Source organism: Cricetulus griseus, chromosome 2 (genome assembly GCF_003668045.3).
Source record: "Cricetulus griseus strain 17A/GY chromosome 2, alternate assembly CriGri-PICRH-1.0, whole genome shotgun sequence".
NCBI lineage: Eukaryota > Metazoa > Chordata > Mammalia > Rodentia > Cricetidae > Cricetulus > Cricetulus griseus.
The window spans coordinates 117,286,230-117,305,366 of NC_048595.1; the positions used below are offsets into that span (position 1 = coordinate 117,286,230).

Below are 19,137 nucleotides of genomic sequence, written 5' to 3' on the forward strand. Positions count from 1 at the left end.
TAGAGTTGGTGTGTCCTGGAAAACATATTGTATTGACTGTTAGTCTGCAGCTTTGATCTTAATTGAGTTAGAGAATCATTCCAAATATGCCTGATATTGGATGGGACTGCCTTTGTGTGTTTTTCAGTATGTATTTATATGTAAAATGCTTGAGAGATTTGACCAGTGAGTAGAATAACTCAGTGGGACCTTCAGAAAGCTAGAAAATATCCAGAACAGTTTTTGCTTTATTCATACCCATTTATTTCTTAGTTTTACTCCACTATATATTTTAAAACCCCTTTTAAATATAGTGATAACTGTTAAGAAAATATAAGACCTGAAATAGGAATGACAATAACACAATGATATAATCCAATTTTGAAAACTACTATTTTACTTTTGTTTTAAGCTTTCTTTCCATTATTTTCAATGCAAATGTTTTGTTTCCTAATAAAAAAGAAATTGATATAAAGCCTAATAACATGAGGCAAATATTTTCCATATCATTTGATATTTAACTGCAATTTTACTTTAAAGTTTATATTTAACGTGTCTTGTGTGTGGATGTCAGTGTGTGATGCCATTGCATGTGTGTAGCTGTCATAGGACATTGGTCCTCTCTGCCCTGTTTGAGATAGGTTCTCTTGTTACTTGCCTCTGTACACAGCAAGCTAGGTTCCCCCTGAACGTCTGGGAATTCTCCTGTTTACATCATCTATTTTGTTGTAGAAGTGCTAGAGTGACAGATGTATGTGCTATTATGTCCCTCCTTGTACACATTCTAGGGATCTGAACTCAGTTCACCAATGCTTACATGGCAAGTAAGCTGTTCACTAGCCAGGCAATGATTATTTTGAAATCTTAACAGAGCATTCCATTCTAGTGAAGTCCTTCATTAAATTTTCTATTGGATATTTAAGGTCCCTCCAACTATTTAATTCCACAATGAAAACTATTTTATTCATCGTATGTGTTCAGGGCAGTTGCTTTATAAAGATTGAATTTTTAAGAGTAGTTCATGTTCACAGGAAAGTTATGAGAAAGGGAGAGATCCTTCTCATGTGTCCTGGTCCTCTCATGCATGCAGCCACCCCCAACTATTAGCATTCCTATGAGTGATATGGGAATTTCTCTTATGACTGAGTCCCACATTGCCACTTGTTTTAGTTACTTTTCTCACTGCTGTCATCAAATCTGTAACAACAGCAAGTAACCATGTGGGTTAGGTTTTTGTGGCCTTGCTACGAACTAGAGTCATCTGGAAAGAGGGAACCTCTATTGAGAAATGCCTCCATCAGACTGGCCTGTAGGCAGGCCCGTGGGAATTTTTTATGAATGATGATTGGTGTGGATGGGCCCAGTCCATTATGGGCAGTGCCATCCCTGGAAAAGTGGTCCTGAGGTACATAAGAAAGCAAACTGAGCAGTAAGCAGCACTATCCCATTCCTCTTGCTTCAGTTCCGGACTCCACTTTCTTCTGTGATGGACTGGGACTCTTAGGGTGAAATAGATAAACTCCTTCCTTCCTGAGTTGGTCTATTAGGTTTGAGCACAGCAATAGAAAGCTAATGAGGACAGCAACTTAGAGGGGGAAGGATTTTTTTTCAGGATCATGGTTCATAGGCCTGAGCAACCTGGAAGCCATAGTATGGTAACAGGAGTAGTTTGGTCCATGGCTCTGAGCAAGAAGCAGGAAAGGGGGAGGACAGTATTGTGATGGCTTTCCTATTTTCGTGTTTTTATTCAGGTAGACACTCCAACCCATAGGACCATGGCAAATACATTTGAGGGGCTTCAATCCTCAGTTAATTCTTGGAAAAACCCTCAAACACATACCCAGAAGTATGCCTCCTATGTGATTGCAAAACACACAGTTCTCACCCAGAATCCATTAAATTTCACTCAGTGTGATTCATTCTATGAATTTAAAACATGCAGTATGATTTGGCCACCATTATAGCACTATAAACAATATTTTCACAGCTCTAAGCATTGTTGTCTATTAATTTCTCCTGATTCTAATATAATACTTCCATCTTATTTCTAGAGCAAGGCTTACTTTTACTGTAGCTATGAAGATGACTTTCATCCTTAGAGAATATTATAGAAAATCATGAAAAGAAGATTAAAACCCAGCCTTAATGCTAACAGCTGAAAAAAAATGAACATTTTGCCACATTTGTTCATGTCTATGTTTTTTGTCCCCAAAAGATACATTAATCCACGAAAATATGATGGTGGAGGAGGTGATAAAGAGAAGGTTTTGTTATTTATCTCAACTCTCCAGTGAAGCCATTGTTACATTATGATGCCAGGTGCCCCTCACTTCCTGCTTTCACTAACCTAAGTCTGATGAATGATACATTAGTAGTTTGTCTATATTACTAAGAATTTCAACTTGTTCTTTTCTTCCCCACATGCGTGGCATATGCAACTTTTAATAAACCAAAAGAAAAAGTCCCAAATATACAAGTGGGAAAAAATCCAAACAGTTGACAGAGGACTAACTAATAGCTACTTTATGTACAGCTATATAAGTGCAAAAAAGCTACCCTATACGTATATACAAAAATTTATACACAGATCTGTACATAAAGGTCTATACATTTTATTTCTTCAGAACCTTTAGGTGTCACTTCTAGAAGACACCAATACTTCATTCACATGTTATAAAAGAAAGACTTTGAAGAATGATAATATTGTGTACCTTATATTTGGAACATATAGGCTCCATTTTGATTGAATTACAGGCTTCTGTCATAATGTAGATCATGGTAGGTATGTGGGTCCCCTTCACACAGTGTGCTCCAATGTAAAAGCCCATAAATAAAGATGGGGAATGAGCATCATGACTATGGTGCCAGCATGGGTCCAGATGGGTGAGCCTGCTTGCCCTGCTCACTGTCTGTATTTCAGTTCATCTACACTGATGACTTTGGTGGACATGGAGGGCAGAGGCTGCTCTAGCACATCTGAGCCAAACCATTTGGCAAGGTCCACAGGGGAGCTGCTCCTTTGACTGGTATGATGCTCCAGCTGGGAGTCAACTTGTTCTTTTAAAAAAGTGTTTGTGTATGTGTATGCCATGTTTGTGTGTTTGTGCCAAATGAGCATATGTACCCATGGAGGCCAGGAGAGATTGACAGAGTCCCTGAAGTTAGAATTATAGATAGTTGTGAATTGACAATCGTGGGTGGTGGGATCAAACCCAGGGCCTTTGGAAGAATAGTATCCTCACTTAATGGTTGAACCATCTCTCTAGCTCAGTAATAGTTTATTTTGTGGAAGTATTTTGGTTACGTGGGCATTAGTCTATTATTAGACTGACTTTATATTATTTTGTATAAGATATCAACAGTAATGCTTTATATACATTTGTGCATTAAAATGCTTGTTGGATTATTTCCACAATTTTGATTCTCCTAAGTAGAATTAGAGGTCAGATGTTATGAACCTTATTTTTGCTGATGTTTTTGTGTTCTTATTTGATGCCTGGTAGTAAACTTGTGTCAGCAACATAAAAAGACGTGTATTTCCCATTCTTTCTGAAAGGGTTAAATGTATTTTTAAAATTTACTGAATTGTTTTTGGATAAATAAAAAAGGAAATCAAAAGAAAAAATGTAAATTGGGTTTGTTTTTTATTTGCCTTAATTTCACACAATTCTTCAAATGTCTTTTCTGAAATAGCAAACTGTATGAGAAAGCATTTCATATCTTAAAGTTATTTCTATGTTAATAGTTACTATTAACCATACAGGTATTCTTTAACTTATGTAAACCAGGTGTGGTCCTGTGGGCTGAGTTTTTTCTGCTTTTTAATTTATTATGTCTAATTGCATGGAAAACTGAATGAGTTGGGGGAGTTGAGTAGATTAATTAACCTAACAAGTATTTATTGTGCCCCACATAGTGACAAGGTGATGAGCAAGACAAGAATCCAGTCCTCAGAGGCAGGGGGTGCTGTGGCAAAGTTTGCTCCCATCCAGGGAGCAGGGGGAAAGAGCCACTTTTTTGATGGGAAAATTGAAAGGGGAGCTCAGCAGAGAAAGTAGTGGGCCTGGCTCTGAAGAGATGTGGATTTTGCTTAATATGAGAGGATGGAAGGCAAAGCAAAACTTCCAGTGTTGGTTTTGAGATAAAAGAAAAGAATAGACATTAAGTGTGGCATTATCTCTGATGATGCCAACAAAAGCTGCATGCATCACCGATTTTATGAAATTAGTCCTTGTTAACTTGAAATCCTTTTCTGTGAAGCTTAATTAGTAGATATTTGTATACTTAATGGCACAATAAATGAAAGCAAGTGGTTTTGAGGTAGTTATGTTTTCATATATTTATAGAATGTACACATGGTCATTAAAACATTACTAAAATGTGAAGAAAAAAACAGGAAAACAAACCCAGGCATAATTACTGTTCATATTAATGCCCATGGTTTTGAAATCTTTCTAAACATCTGCTTCTTTTGAAAATAGAATCATTCTGATCCTCATTCCAGGTAGCCTTGCCCAGCCTTTTTGCAAGGGGAGGTGCTTAGTCTTACTGCAACTTGATATGTCATGTTTTATTGATACCCATGGGAGACCTGCCCTTTCCTAAATACAATCTGAGGAGGAGGGGACTGGGGAGTGGGAACCCGAGGGTGTGGTGGGGGAGAGGGGCTGCAAGGAGAGGAGGAAGGGAAACTGACATATAAAATAATGTAATATATTATTCTATTATGCATATTTTATATGATATAAAAGAAATAAAATAAAAGTTAAAATAGAATAACATATAGCTTTTTATCTGTCATTTTGTATAAAATATCATTAAATCTTTCTCAAAATAAACATGTGAGTAATCCATAATCATGTCACAATAAAAAAAACAAACTAAACTATGCTACCCTATTTAAAAAATTTTCCTTCCTTTGTATTAAAATAATGCCATTGTAAGTTTTTATGATCATCTTTGTTTACATTATTTCTTTAGGAAGATATACTGGGTTAAAGTGTATACAGGTTAGTTTTTATAGTCACCTTGACACAACCTAGAGGCAACGGGGAAGAGGGAACCTCAGCTGAAAAATTGCCTTGATCAGATTGGCTGTAGCTATGATTGTGAAAGATTGTCTTGATTGGTAATTGATACAGGAGGAAGCAGATTGATGTGGGTGGCACCATCCTGGGCAGGGATATATATGAAGGCCAGTTGATTGCTAGTCAGGAAGCAAGCCAGTAAGCAGCACTCTTTCTTGGTTTCTGTACAGGTTCCTGCTTGAGCTCTAGCTCTGACTTCTGTCAGTGATGGATTTAGTTTGGAAGTAGAAACCAAATAAATCCTTTCTGCCCCAAGTTGCTTTTGGTCATTGTTGCATCTCAGCAACATAGGTCAAACTAGAGTAGAGTGTGTATATTTCAATGCTGCCAAATTGAAAGTTTATATTATGTTACTTATATGTTCACTAAGTTTTAGGTTTGTGATGAAATTATAACTAGTTTGAGAGAAATATACTTTTGTGCTGTTGAATGTCTCCTCTGAAAGACAATTAAATGAAATGTAGCAGGATTGAACCAAAATATCCAATTTATATAATTTTTAATGCAAGTATTTTATTTATCACTGAAGAAAAGCACAGCAGCAAGTTTTGTGTTGGCTTCAATAAAATCAAATGGTTACTCTTTAACACAGCTACCACACTCCAAAATTGATGTCAACACAGTCATCACTACAAATTACTTGTTGAAATAATCTATCCTGAAGAAAGAAAATTAGGAAAAAGTTTTCAAATGATTCCTCCAAAACACACATTTATAAGTATTGTCATATTTAAAAGACTTGAAAGGCATGAATTAGTGGAAAGCAGTTTTCTTTTGGCAACAGAAAGAAACAGCAACAGTTTACCAAGTGCTCTAGGAATCCAGAGCTGTACTGTTCTAGATCTGTGCTTGAGCAGTGTTGTTATGATGACTACAAAATGCTTTATACTCACCTCTCTCAAGTAAAGTCTACAGAAAACCCACTGCAACCAGTGTTTGCACTGTATACTACACTAGTCAGAAGCTATAAACTGCCTAAATATAGTTAATAGTAAATACCTAAGAAGGTATGTTCCCACTAATGAGGGGAAAGCTGTCAGACCCATTGGCTTAATTATTATTATAATATTATAGTTATTGGCTTAATTATTCCAAATTAATATCTGATATTTTAAAGTCAAAACAATACAAAAAGATCAATTGTATACCAAGATTACAGGTGTTAACATCTGAAGGGTTCATTTTTTTTGGTTTGTTTGATTTTTTTTTTAAGATTTATTTATTTATCATGTATACAGTGTTCTGCCTACATGTATGCCTGCAGGCCAGAAGAGGGCACCAGATCTCATTATAGATGGTTGTGAGCCACCATGTGGTTGCTAGGACTTGAACTCAGGACCTCTGGAAGAACAGCCATTGCTCTTAACGTCTGAGCCATCTCTCCAGTCCTGAAGGGTTCATTTTTATTTTTTAGTTTTTTTAACACAAACAGTTGATGAATTAATGCAACACCATAAATTCTGGAAAATGGATGGTTTTTCAATCTCCTGTGAATGCAGTGCATGATCAATCTATTATATATGATTAATACAAGTTCATGCTTTTTGGGTTATGGTGAGACAACATTAAATAATTCAGTTTAGACTGGTTGAAGCACAAGTATAATAATCCTTGAATGTGATCAAATCTACAAAGACACAAGTGTGACTCCAATATTGTTGGGAATCAGTGTTGTACTGTGGTCCCTCTGTTTCATTCTTAGTACCACGAAGGGACTCCCTATCTTTCTCAGCTCTCCAGGACACTTTCTCTTTCTCACTTTCTCGTTCTCTCTCTGTATCTCTTGAAAGAGCTGGGGGAGGAACACAACGAGATAGATCCCATTATTCAGCCCAGTCATCAGCTTGTCTCCAGGAGCTTGCTTCAAAAAATATGGAATGCTTTACGAATTTGCCTGTCATCCTTGCGCAGGGGCCATGTGTTCCAATTTTAGTATATGTGCTGCCAAAGCAAGCACCCAATTCATATAATTTATATATTTACATAACAATTTTCTAATGGACTAACAAATTTGTAAAATTTGTATTTAATTTTTTTCATGCATATAGAATTTCCTGATTCTAATATACTTCATGATTTTGGTTGCATCCCATTATTGTATAAGAACCTCCAGATTTTTCTACTTAATAAGCTAATGTTTTTAATTCTCAGAAAATATACAGAATAAGTTTGGTAAGGCATATGACTTTCTCTTCTATTAAATAACTGCTTACATAAATGCCTTAAACTAAACCCATTGTAATCTCAAAGAATTGAGATACACTGTATTTTATTGTTAAATATTAATTGTACAACCAGTAAGCTTCATTGTAAGACTTCCATCCATGAATATAAGATAATGTTGTATTCATACTTTTTCATTACCCAATCACGCCTCTTTGCTTCCCCCACTGATTTGCCTTCCATTTTTTAAAAGTCCTTCTTCTGCTTTCATTAGTTATATTTTTAGTTCTACATATCATAGAAAGCATGCAGTACTCATCTATTTTCTTTTGTTTTGTTTTTTTAGTTTCCTCTGTGGCTAGACCAGGTCTCTAGGCTAACTCTTGGATTAGCACCTGACTCCTGTTGGGGTTCTCAGAGACAGGTAGGTCACTGCAGGGAGCTTGACTCTAAAGCTGCAGACACAGGAGCATCCCCATTGCTTACTTCCCTACACCAACACAAAATGACAGACCAGAGAAATGAATGAGGTAACCCAGACATAGAAAGACAAACATGGTATGTACTCACTCATAAGAGGATAGTAGACATAGAGCAAAGGATAACCAGCCTACAATCCACAACCCCAGAGAAGCTAGGAAACAAGGAGGACCCTAAGCAAGACATACATGGACCCCTGAGAAGGGGAAAGGGACAAGATTGCCTGAGGAAACTGGGAGCATGGGGGAGGGGGAGGGAGGTAGGAGACAGAGGGGGAGAAAAGAGAAGGGGGGAAGAATATGAGGTATCAGGAAGGTCGAGTTGGGTGAAGAACAGAGGAGAGCAAGGAAGAAATACCATGATATAGGGAGCCATAATGGGCTAAATGAAAAATCTGGCAGGTAAAGATGCTTGTTATAAAACCTGACGATATGCGTCCAACTACAGGAGCCACATATTAGAGGGGATATCTTACCCCTTTAAGTTATCATTTAATTTCTGCATACTCACACACACCTAAAACAAATAAGCAAATGAGTAAATAAATGTAAAAGTTAAAAACTCCAGTATTAATATATATATACACATTATATATATGTATATATATATATATATATAATATATATATATATATCACTTAATTATAACTATTGCACAACAAAGAGTTTAAGTATTCAAAACACAAAATTGATGAATAATTTTTCACAACTATATTATAAATAACTAGCAAACTCCTAAGAATTAAAAATATTCAGAAACCCCTTGTATGCTTCCTTATTGTGTTCAAATAAACCTTAGGTGTTTTAGACCCTTTAGTAGCCTTGACTTTACATGGACTTTCTGGGTTGTATTTTTGTATATTATGATGAACCCCCTTTCTCTCTGGTGAAATTCTTAAACTTCCTTGGTAATTTCCAATCTTACCATGCAATTTTCCAATCATTTTGTTCTGTCAGCATATCTTCTCCTGCTAATTTGCCTGTGCTAATCTGGCATAAGTAACTTTGATATAACTAAGACTATAAAAATAAGGCAATGGGAATTGAAAGAGCAATTAGTAGTTCTTCTTGAGTAAAGAGCAAATACCCATGCACACATACATATAATACACAAATACATATTGGTGGATACATAGATATTCAATATGTAAATGGTCTAGAAGACTTTTCTAATTCCTGACTCTGGCTAAATTTTGCCTATGTTTCTTACTCAATGATCCTGTTGTTTGTAACTTAATGTCAACCAAAACTGAATTTTGTGGGAGGCCCAGAGAGCTTCTATGCTTTCCTTCATACTGTCAACAGAATGCCACATTCTTTCACCTTAAATCACACCAACTGTAGCTGCTGGATAAATCCCTTGAGATCTTTGCTTTTCCAGGATCATCTGAACTCTGTCCTATGAAATTATGAGCATCAGTTCTTACTTTAACCAATATTTTTTCCAATGTAGGGAGCAGAGGACACTCTGAGTGGGTGATGTCCTTCGAGAATGTGTGTTGTTGATATAGACACGGCCACATACAGACCTTCATTGCCACAGCCCCATGAGAGTAGCAAAGATTTCCTCGGGAGTCCAAGTGCAAATAATTGACTAATGTGTACAAAAACTAGCAACTGCTGCTTTGTCATCCTGGGTGCAACTGTGCTGCACATAATAAACATACTGACCTTCTGGGTTGCTATGGTAGTTCTATCAAAGTGCACACCAATCTGATTCCTAGTCTTGTGTATTTCTTCATTCTCCTCTTGCCAATGCCCATATTCAGAGTGCCATAACCCAAGCCATTTGAGATGTGACATCTCAGTACTTTCAACTCTTCTCTCTCCCTCTCTCCCTCTCTCTAAGGAAAACAAAACTAAAATGAATTTCTTGGTTAAACACATCATTTTTAGAAAGCATGTTATGCATTAAGCAAGAATTAGTCATATGTCAGTAGTAGGCATGCCCTATGTTTGGCCAGAGTTACATATTGTCCTAGAGTTAGAGTTCTTTGACTTCAACAGCTTCATAGTTTGATATACAATTAAACCCTCATGGACTGAAGACAAAGGAGAACTGAGGGAGTAGTACACTAGAGAGCAGGCAGAAGCAGTCAGCAGCATCTCCAACCACAGACACAATGTTTAACAAAGTTGGGAAGCTTATATAATAATGGAGGTCAGGAAAAAGCAAGTAAAATGAGAGCCTACTCCTACTTTATGTTGATGTTTTGTTATCTAATTTAGGCAGCACAATGCAAAATAAATAATACTGCAGGGAACATTAGTAGTGCCGTTTCTATATTGCTCTGATACTGAAATATAGGAGCCTGGAATCATCCCTTTATTTAATTATAAACAAATGAACAGAAGGTGGAAAGATTATTTTCTGATCTATATTAATTTGTTTGTTGTTAGAAAATTCCCCGCTGACCTGTTTCCTATTCTTATTAAGGACAGGATAAATAATCCATAATTTATCTCTCATTCTTTTAGTATTTCTGTCCAACAGGCCTGTAGGAACAGAGAAACTCTTCGAGCCTCGGGCTTCTATTTTAAAGGACGAACAGAAAAGAATGGAAAGATCTGAGCATTTTCTCATTTAAATGATACATAAAGAGGAAGCTCTTCCTCAATTCTAGATTAAAGGCACTGGTTATTTTGTTCCCATCAGCTGTGGTACTGATGGGGGGCATTGACCCCAGGCTTTCTCCTGCCCATTATCTGCACATATGTCACTTTCCCATTTCTGTAGGAAGTGCTTGCCATATTATATAAAACTATGACAAAGGTTTTATAGTTACCATTTTTTAAAAAGACACTATATACATATTCATGAGGGTTGGAGAACTCTTATATCTCCGTTTTCCTGCAATTTATATAAAAACTGCAGCACGAACGCTTATTTATCTGGAAGTATAATCGATTATGAAAGATGTAAATCCTTTTAATGGAAGGAAGACTGATGATTTTATTTTTGTCATTCTTCTATTTTCTTCCATAAATATCTTTGACAGAGTGCCTGGCAATTTATTTCTATTAGAAATAAGTTACTCTGTGCAAATATTTATTTGTAAATTTGCTTAAGCCAGGATGATTGTTTATAAATATTTGAATATTTGTCATACCATTAAACAACATGCCTTCAAATATACACAAAATTAGATTAATTACTGAAGCTCAAAATGAACCCTCAATCCTCAAATTAAACTATTCCAAGGATGCAAACTTGTCAGCGCATCATGTATGAGATATGTTACTAAAAAGAGACATAGACTCCACTTTCTGATTTGCTTTAAGTTCCCTCATGTGCAAATTGCGTGTGAATGATAGCTCTAACCACATGGAGAGGATTGGATCAGTGAATCCATGTAACATGTTTAGAAGAGGTTCTCTCTGGGAAAACTGCACACCACCTGGTTGTGCAGGATAGGGCAACTTCAATGCTTATTTATGGAATGCCTGCATGTTTCTGTAGACAGCCAATGCTTACAACAAATGGCAAACCTACACCACTCTCCAGTGAAAACAGATAAAATGCAAGTCCATACATGACCTTGTTGAAGACACCATGCCAGCACATGTCACAGTCATGATCTGATCTAGTCTGTTTGAATTCAAAGCCTAGGTTTGTTTTTGCTTTTTTTAACTTAAAAAATATATAATATATTGGATCATATTTTTTCCTTCCTTTCCCCAACTCCTCTCAGATAATCCTACCTACCCATCTGACTTCATGTTCTTTCTCTATCTTCAAACAAACAAGCAAACTACCAAAAACCCAATTTTTAAAATTTTTTATATTTGTAATTAGACCAATTTTAAATTAGAAACAAGCTTTTTTTTTACATGTCAATTGCAGTTCCCTCTTCCTCCCCTTCTCCTCTGCCCCCCAACTCTTTTCTGCACCCCATGGAGGGTGAAGCCTTCCATAGAGGATCTTCAGAATCTGTCATATCATTTGGAGCAGGGCCTAGGCCCTCCCCAGTGTGTCTAGTCTGAGTGAGTATCACTCTATGTGGAGTGGGCTCCCAACGTCCATTCATATACTAGGGATAAATACTGATCTACTACCAGAGGCCCGATAGATTGCCCAGACCTCCAAACTGACATCCTTAAAAACCCAAAAATTATACAAAAAATGTGGAATAAGTTTGTGCTGATCAATTGCTTCCAAGCATGAGTCCCTAGAGTGTGGTTGATAGAGTCAATGTCATTCCATTGAAGAAAACTAATTTTCCCTATACCTGTAGGTATCCATTGCAAATAGCTTCTTGGTTAGGGTGAGACTTTGTGTTCATTTCCTCTTCTCCATGTTGTGATTTCATCTGACTTGAACTTGCACGAACAAGTCTTTGAGAGCCCATATGTGTATCACTCAAGTTGTGTGTGGAACTGCTGTTCCCTTGGAGTTGCTCACTACTTCTGGATCTTGAACTCTTTCTCTCTCCTCTTCCATATAGATCTCTGAGCTTTGAGGATAGAAATTTAAAGACAAATCATTTAGGGCTGAATGCTCCCAAGACTCTCACTCTCTGTATGTTGTACAGTTTCGATTTCTGTGTTAATTACCATCTACAGCAAAAACTCATCACCCCTGATGAAAGTTAAGCAATTTCACTGGTACTTTTGATGCCTCCTCTTCTATAGAGTTCCTTGAGCTCTGAGGGGACGGATTTTCTTGATACATTCAATTTAGGGCTTAGGGCCAAGGAACATAGGAGAGAAAGCTCTATATAGGCACTAGTTTGACGTCTCCATGTTCAGTGTGTTGTATAGATGTTGTCTTCAGCAATGGGTCCTTACTGACAGTTTGTAGAGAGCAACTTATTATCTTTACAAAAGCCTGCATTGTTTGTAGATTCTATGAGGCTCTTTTGGCTGACAACTTAATTGAATGTAACCCAGTACTGGTACTGGAAATTTCATTTGGTGGCAACCAATGGCCAGGTGGGACTCTGTCTCCTCCATTAATTGGTGATTTCATTTAGATCACATTCCTGTAAGTATATTTTTAGGAAGTTTCTACTATATTAGCTTTCCATACTTAACCCTCAACTGCCCCCTAATTTTGCTGTTTCTCCCTACCATTGACACCTGCTAAACACTGTTCATTGCTACTGTATTCATAATAACCAGAAATTGGGAAGAACCTAGATATACCTCATCAGAAGAATGGGTAAAGAAGATGTGGTTCATTTATACAATGTAGTATTACTCAGCTATTAAAAATAACAATGTAAAATTTGCAGGCAAATGAATGGAGGTAGAAAAAAAAATCACCCTGAGTGAGGTATCTCAGACCCAGAAAGACAAATACTAGTATGTATTTCCTTATATGTGGATAGTAACCATTAAATCAATTATAAGCAAGCTACAGTCCAAAGAACCACAGAGGGTAGGTGTTGAGTAAGGCACTAGAGGGAACAGGTAGACCATATTAGGAAAGGGAAAGAGAACACAGGGGTTCTGGAATGGGCAGATCAGTGGAGAAGGGAAGGGAAGAAGGGTGTGGGCTGGAATACAGGGAGAGACAGCTAAATCATAAAATCATTTAAGTAATGGAGGGCACTTTTTCAACTGAACATAAGCATATGATAATAGCTATTTCAATATGACTTGCTGATAATTGAATAAGACAGATAAATCAGTATTTTTGTGGCTATAAATCTTGAATTCATTTAATAAATTTATTTATTAGCTTCTTTTATTGCAAATAAAGGGATTTTCATACAATATATCCTGATCATATTCATCAGTCTCTTCTCAGATCCCTCCCATCTTTCAACCCTTTCAATTTAAGCCTCCTTTCTTTCTCAAGAAAATAAACAGGCAAATTAAAGAGACAATGATAAAACAAGAACAAGATGAGAAAATGAACAAACTAAAAAGAGAAAGGAAAGAAATTAAGAATGAACACTAGAAATGCATATACATATGCATGCATACATACACACACACACACACACACACACACACACACCTGCATGCACTCTCCCTTGCCACATGAATGCACACACACACACACACACACACACACACACACACACACACACACACAATTAGAAATCATAATATACAAGCAAAAGACTAGTAATGTAAAAAAAATGCCCAGACTAAGCAATATGAAACCAAATAAAATCCTCCCAAATGCCTTTGAGTTTGTTGTGTGTTGGCCATCTACTTTTGGGCAGTGGGCCTGTGTGTGGTTTGTATACCCAGTGAAATTTCACTGTAGAAACTACTTTTTCCTTTGTAAGCAGTTGTTAATTCGAGGTTGCTTCTGGATTCAGGATGGGAAATCCTGCCCATTTCCCTCTCAGTGCTGGGACCTAAACTGGTTTGGACCTGTGCAGGCCCTGTGCATGCTGCCACAGTCTCTGTGAGTTCATGTGTGTGTCAGCCTTGTTGTGTGTGGGCTCCTTGGAGTCGTCCATGCTCTCTGGCTTCTTACAGTTTTCCTGTCTTCTATTCTGTATAGTTCCCTAAGCCCTGAGAAGAGGACTTTGATGGAGACATCCCATTCAGAACTGAATTTTCCAAGGTCTCTCTCTCTATATGTTTCTCAGTTATGCATCTCTATTTAGTTTCTATCTTCTGCAGGGGAAGCTTCTCTGAGAAATCAATAATTTTAGGAATTTCTGTCATTTTTACTTTATTTGTTTTACAAATAGCTGTTAATATACAAATGATCGCAAACTAGATTAGCATTTCTTCCTCATACACTTGAATATATCCCCTTTTCAAAAATTCAACTATTTACTGCTGTTTTAAAACTTAATGGCCCGCCTCAGGATTGGCAGGCAGACTGAATTGGTCCCTGAGGACCCTGGGATCCTGTCGCTGCTGAGATCACTGGGCCATTCCGGCCCCCACAGAGTGCAGAGAGTCCAGAAGTGAGTTGATTTGGCCCCTAACTTGGGCCCAACTTCCATCTGCCCACCCTGGCAAACCCTGCCCAGGAATCTTCAACAGGACGACTCCACCCCTGAGGACCAAGTAACCCAGAGTCTGCTGACATCTCTGGGCCAGTGCTGCTCTCACCCACCTGGAGAGCGAGTGCCTCAGACCTGCCTGCACCCAACTTGAATCCCATCAGAGTATCAAAGTCAATTGTACACACCCGAAGAGAACACTGGACCCATACACACCAGGAAAGGAAGTGACACCAACTTTACCCACTGGAACAAGAGATGGGAAGACGACAATATAAGAACACATCCAACAACAGGAAAACCAATGACACCACCAGAGCCTAGGGACTCTGGTCTACACCAGCAAGACATGAACATCCCAACACAGAAGAAGCAGAAGAGAGCAACCTTAAAACAACTTCATGGATATGATAGAGAATCTAAGAGAGGAAATCAGAAAATCCTTCAGAGAAATGAAAGAAAAGACAAACCAAAAGATGCAAGAAATCAAGGAAAGCCAAAAAAGCCAAGAAAATACAACTAAACAGCTGAAGGAAACAGTTCAGGACCTGAAAACTGAATTAGAGACAATTAAGAAAACACAAACTGAGGGAATGCTGGAAGTGGAAAAGCTTAGTAAACAATCAGGAACCACAGATGCAAGCATAACCAATAGAATACAAGAGATGGAAGTCAGAATCTCATATGCTGAAGACAAACTAGAGGAAATAAACTCGTCAAGCAAAGAAAATCTGAAGTCTAACAAATCCATAACACAAAATATTCAGGAAATTTGGGACACCCACCGTGAAAAGACCAAACCTAAGGATAATAGGTATAGAAGAAGGTGAAGAAACCCAACTCAAAGTTGCAGAAAACATATTCAACAAAATCATAGAAGAAAACTTTCCCAACCTAAAGAAAGACATGCCAATGAAAGTACGAGAAGCCTACAGAATGCCAAATAGAGTGGACCACAAAAGAAAGTCCCCATGTCACATAATAATTAAAACACCAAACATACAGAATAAAGAAAAAATATTAAGAGCAGCAAGGGAAAGAGGCAAGTAACATATAAAGGCAAACCTATCAGAATTACACCAGACTTCTCCATGGAAACTTGAAAGCTAGAAGGACCTGGATAGATATTCTACCAACTCTGAGAGAACATGGATACCAGCCCAGACTACTGTACCCAGCAAAGTTTTCAATCACTATAAATGGAGAAAGCAAGATATTCCACCACAAAACCAGATTTAAACAATATGTAACCACTAACCCAGCCCTACAGAAAGTACTGGAAGGAAAACTCCAACCTAAGGAAATTAACTACACTCGCATAAACATAGGCAATACATAATCCCACTCTACAAAATCACAAAATAAAAGGCAGGATAAATCCACATACAATACCAGTACCAACAACAAACCAAAAACAAACAAGAATAAACACTGAATGGAACTTAATTTCACTCAGTATTAATGGTCTTAACTCGCCTATAAAAAGACACAGGTTAACAGATTGGATACGAAGACAGAATCCATCCTTCTGCTGTATACAAGAAACACACCTCGAATTCAAAGAAAGACCTTACCTCAGAGTAAAGGGTTGGAATAAGATACTCCAATCAAATGGACCCAAGAAACAAGCTGGGTCTTGTATCTAACAAGATAGACTTCAAACTAAAATCAATCAAAAGAGATGAAGAAGGTCATTTCACATTCATGACAGGAAAAACCCATCAGGAAGAAGTCTCAATTCTAAACATCTATGTCCCAAATACAAAGGCACCAACATTCATAAAAGAAACATTATTATAACTCAAATCACAAACAAGGCCTCAAACAGTTATAGTGGCAGACTTCAACACCCCACTCTCACCACTGGACAGGACCACCAGACAGAAACTTAACAAAGAGACAAAGGAACTAACAGAAGTTATGACCCAAATGGGATTAGCAGACATTTATAGAACTTTCTATCCAAACACAAAAGAATATACCTTCTTTTCAGCATCACATGGAACCTTCTCAAAAATTGACCACATTCTCGGCAACAGAGCAAATCTCAACAGGTACAAAAAAATTGGAATAATCCCCTGTGTCTTATCAGACCACCATGCTTTAAAGATAGAAATCAAAAACAAATCAAAGTGCAAAAAAAACCCCTACCAACTCATGGAAATTGAACAACACGAATTTGCAACATTCTTGGGTCAAGGAAGAAATAAAGAAAGAAATTAAATTTCTTCCTAGAATTCAATGAAAATGTTGACACAACATACCCAAACTTATGGGACACTTTGAAAGCAGTACTAAGAGGAAAGTTCATAGCTCTAAGTGCTCACATGAAGAAACTAGAGAATAGCCACACCAGTGATCTGACATCACAGTTGAAAGCTCTAGAAAAAATGGAAGCAAATTCACCCGGAGAAGCAGATGCCAGGAAATAATCAAACTGAGGGCAGAAATCAATAAAGTCGAAACAAAGAAAACAATTCAATGAATCAATATAACAAAGAGTTGGTTCTTTGAGAAAATCAACAAAATAGACAAACTGTTATTCAAATTAACCAAAAGGCAGAGAGAGAGATCATGCAAATTAACAAAATCAGAAATGAAAAGGGGGACATAACAACGGACACTGAAGAAATCCAGAGAATCTTCAGGTCATACTTTGAAAACCTGTACTCCACAAAATTGGAAAATTTAAAGGAAATGGACAATTTTCTGGACAGTTATCACTTACCAAAATTGAATCAAGAACAGATAAGCAACTTAAACAGACCTATAACCTCTAAGGAAATTGAAGCAGTCATCAAAAGTCTCCCAACCAAAAAAAAAAAGCCCGAGGCCAGATGGATTCACTGCAGAATTCTACCAGAAATTCAAAGAAGTGCTAATACCAATACTCCTCAAATTTTTTCACAAAATAGAAGCAGAAGGGACATTGCCAATCTCTTTTTACAAGACTACAATAACGTTGATACCCAAGCCACAAAAAGACACAACTAAGTAAAAGAACTACAGACCAATATCCCTCATGAACATTGATGCAAAAATTCTCAATAAAATCCTAGCAAATCAAATACAATATCATATCAGAGAAATCATCCACCATGATCAAGTAGGCTTCATCCCAGGGATGCAAGGATGGTTCAACATATGAAAATCCATCAGTGTAATCCACCATATAAACAGACTGAGAAAAAAACCACATGATCTTCTCACTAGATGCAGAAAAAGCCTTTGATAAAATCCAACACCCCTTTATGATTAAGGTCTTGGAGAAATAAGGGATAAGAGGAACATACCTCAACATAATAAAAGCAATATACAGCAAGCCAACAGCCAACATCAAATTAAATGGAGAGAAACTCCATCCAATTCCTCTAAAATTGGGGACAAGACAAGGCTGTCCACTCTCTCCATACATCTTCAATATTGTTCTTGAAGTCCTAGGTAGAGCAATAAGACAACAAAAGGAGATCAAGGGAATACAAATCGGAAAGGAAGAAGTCAAACTCTCACTATTTGCAGACGATATGATAGTCTACATTAGTGACCCGAAAACTCTACCAGGGAACTCCTACAGCTGATAAACACCTGCAGCAAAGTGGCAGGATACAAGATTAACTAAAAAAAAATTCGTAGCCCTACTATACACCAATGACACATTGGTGGAGAAAGAAATCAGAGAAACATCACCCTTTACAATTGCCAGAAACAACATAAAATACCTTGGGGTAACACTAACCAAAAATGTGGAAGACTTGTACCATAAGAATTTTGAGTCTCTAAAGAAAGAAATTAAAGAAGATACCAGAAAATGGAAAGATCTCCCATACTCCTGGATAGGTAGGATCAACATAGTAAAAATGGAAATCTTGCCAAAAGCAATCTACAGATTCAATGCAATCCCCATCAAAATCCCAACACAATTCTTCACAGACCTTGAAATAACAATTCTCAACTTTATATGGAGAAACAAAAGACCCAGGTTAGCCAAAACATCCCTAGACAATAAAGGAACTTCTGGAGGCATCACCATCCCTGACTTCAAGCACTATTACAGAGCTATAGTCCTGAAAACAGCTTGGTATCGGCACAAAAATAGACTGGTAGACGAATGGAATAGAATTGAAAACCCTGATATTACCCCACACACCTATGAACACCTGATTTTTGACAAACAATTCAAATTTATAAGATGGAACAAAGAGAACATCTTCAACAAATGGTGCTGGCATAACTGGTTGCAGACATGTAGAAGACTGCAGTTAGACCCAAGCCTATCACCTTGCACAAAACTTAAGTCAAAATGGATCCAAGATCTCAACATAAATCCAGCTACACTGAACCTATTAGAAGACAAAGTGGGAAATACCCTTGAATTAATTGATACAGGAGACTGCTTCCTGAACATTACACCAGTAGCACAGACACTGAGGTCAATAATTGATAAATGGGACCTCCAGAAACTGAGAAGCTTCTGTAAGGCAAAGGAGACAGTCAGCAAGACAAAACGGCAGC

General features: G+C 37.3%; 1 pseudogene; it reads right to left on the reverse strand.

Annotated features, from left to right (window-relative positions):
- Positions 1–6,932: 6,932 nt before the first annotated feature.
- Positions 6,933–7,023, reverse strand: LOC113834464 (annotated as a pseudogene).
- Positions 7,024–19,137: the final 12,114 nt, after the last annotated feature.